The sequence below is a fragment of the Ambystoma mexicanum genome, chromosome 5p (assembly GCF_040938575.1).
Source record: "Ambystoma mexicanum isolate Mex_15411 chromosome 5p, UKY_AmexF1_1, whole genome shotgun sequence".
Classification (NCBI taxonomy): domain Eukaryota; kingdom Metazoa; phylum Chordata; class Amphibia; order Caudata; family Ambystomatidae; genus Ambystoma; species Ambystoma mexicanum.
In genome coordinates, this window is record NC_090930.1 from 1,151,169,608 (window position 1) to 1,151,172,393 (window position 2,786).

At 40.5% G+C, this 2,786-nt stretch overlaps 1 long non-coding RNA gene across 1 annotated transcript; it reads left to right on the plus strand.

Moving 5' to 3' along the window:
* Positions 1 to 366: 366 nt before the first annotated feature.
* Positions 367 to 1,104, plus strand: LOC138481467 (uncharacterized). Its single transcript, XR_011274252.1, has 2 exons — positions 367 to 442; positions 905 to 1,104. It is a non-coding gene; the product is annotated as an uncharacterized lncRNA (long non-coding RNA).
* The last annotated feature ends 1,682 nt before the right edge of the window (positions 1,105 to 2,786 follow it).

Here is a 2,786-nt window from a genome sequence, read left to right on the forward strand (position 1 = left end):
ATATCCATCTGCCTTTTCTAAACTGGTTGCAGTACCAGGATCGGCAGTCATATGGGTTAGGACTTTAAACACAGAAGTTTCCGAGATTAAACGCTGCATTTGGTTGCTTAGCAACCTTAATTGCAATGTATCATGTGACCGCAGGTTTTAAAGCCCATCTGGCCTGTGACTGGCTAAACCAGACAACACCCACATTCCTTGAGGCACACGACTGACGTACGTGCTGGAGACAGCACCCAGACGCATTGAAGCGGCTACTGGTAAGCACCTGCTAGCTTGCTTTTCCCTTGAACATTACGGCAAAGACATGCTTACAGCGCCTAACGGGAAACCTGCCTTTTATGTTTCCTTCCCATGTTACCTTTAGAACTGTAAAATGAATTGCAGCACGAAAACGACAGCACGTTATTCTTTGGACTACGCATTAACCTCGAATCTGTTGGTAAGCACGAGTACTCATACCCTTTATCCAGTTTTGGTATCTATTTGTTGACTTCACTACTTAACACTACATACACTTAGTAATTAGTGGCACTGTTTTGATTTTACAGTAAGTTTTGGAAAAAGAAAAAGACATCCAGCTAACAAAGACATATGATGAAGGGTTCACTCTAACAGGTGCCACGCGCCTTTGGACTGCTTTTTCTCATCATTGTGATGTGGTCACACCATACTTTCTATACACCTTATTATGTGGCAGGATACTAGATGCCTTTATTTTTAATGGAAATCTGCGGACCTCAACTATTTTGGTTTTCTATCTTATGCATTTAACCACAGTTGCTGCCCATACTTCAATACTTACTAATGTGTTTTCTTCTTCTCTTCCCTTCTCTCCCCCCCCTAATCTTTTTTGGCCTCTGTCCTCTCGCCTCGCACCTGCACTTGGTGCTGAATGTGTAAGTATGACGTGATATTACTGTATGGTTTTTCTTGCTTTTCAAACTATCACATGGCAATTATGGTAATGCCATTTTATTTTGTCACAATGTATGTTAATAGTGAATCCTAACTATTATCTATCTAAACGCCCTGAGGATGGCCCAGAGAGGGCTGAAACACGTGTTGGCGTGCAGTGTTTGAGAATAAACCCCTATAACTATCTGATGGAGACTATATTTATTTATATAGTGTCTGGTAACTTGTCTCTATAAACAGAAATTGGATGTATATGTATCTATGTTAAAACACCTCCAACATAAACGTGTGGGAAAGCGCAGCTTGTGAGACATTCTCTAATACACGTGTTCACCTTTTGGAAGGGATACCGGGAGAATTACCCTTCTATGCCTCACTACTGCATCTTACCTCTTAGATCAATCCAGATTTACACTAATTGCTAAATCTGTGCGCAACCACCCATACTAGGGACTTTTTCTCGGTCTAGTTACTTCTTATTAATCCCTTTGGGTGTGCTGCACTAAACCACGTTGGTCTCTCCTTTTGAATAATACTATGAATATGGCCAAATACCTAAAAAATCGAGATGAGGACAGTGCTGCCCTATTTGCCCCCGAGGAACAGATAGCAACCCCTTTAAGAACCGGATGCAAAAAACAGAAACCTTGGTACAAAAATATATTAAACTCGAACGTTTAAGCAAAAAAGAAATTAATAAATATTGGGAACAGGTGTCATTGAAAAATTATCTTAAACAAGAAATTATTCCTAGAGGCCTACGCACACTCATATTCCCAGACCTTAGTCATCAAGAAGACCAGGATTTAGCATCAGACTGGGAAGCGAACCTGACTCAGAGCTCAGAAAACATGATGAAAATCCTTGTTCAACATGCAGAGAGGGAACACAAAAGAGTTACTGCAGAAATTGACTTGGTACAGAAAGAAATTTCGGAAATGCCCAATCCTACTGCAACCAAAGACAAAAATTATGAAAAAATGAATACCATTTTAGAGGATTACCAGGATGACATTAAAATGAGGAAGTTCAGAAAGTTTTACAGAGATGAAAGCGATTATATTAATGATAGAGTCTACACCTTTCAAGCAAAATATGATGGAGACCAAACTCATATAAAAACCCCCAATGTATCACCAGTAACCTTGGATATGGATTCTGACTTAGAACTAGAAGCAAATAATATGGGCAGCACGTCAGGTACGGATTCAGCACAGATGGCTGAAGAAAAACGTCATTCAAGGCGTGGTTTCCTTGCGGAAATCAAAAGATATAAAAAGGCCAACTACCGAAATCCCAATGTCAATTACAAACATGTACGTTTCCAGAAAACACTCCCTTTAGGCTTGAATATGCCATCAACCCCAACAACCTCAGAGGAAGAAGAGGAAGAGGAGCTAAGAGGAGGGGGAACCGGAGACACAAGGAAAAGATTCACCAGATCCAGTCTCAAAGTACCACAACCCAAGCCGATTCTAAAAGCCTAGTCATTAACCTTTCGGACAAACAACTTTCACAGCAACAAACCACTGTTCTCAACTATGGCCTCTCCTTCGCACCGAGCACACTACCTGATATGACTGAGGTACAAATAGACCTGTACAAATTTACAAGAAAACTGAAATTGAAAAAATACTTTCACAATAAACCGAATATTTTTCAACCACGGACAGAGCCACCGCCAACCAGTAGCAAGAGTATCCAGGAGATTGAGAATATACATCTTCTAGCCAACCTTGCAGGTGAGTATGGGCAATCAATTGCTGAGATGCAGCGAGACTTAGGGATAAACCAACGGAATATGGACATTTTGGAACTTAAGAACAGATCTAAATTTATGCCACCAAATATTGGAGACAATGCAATAG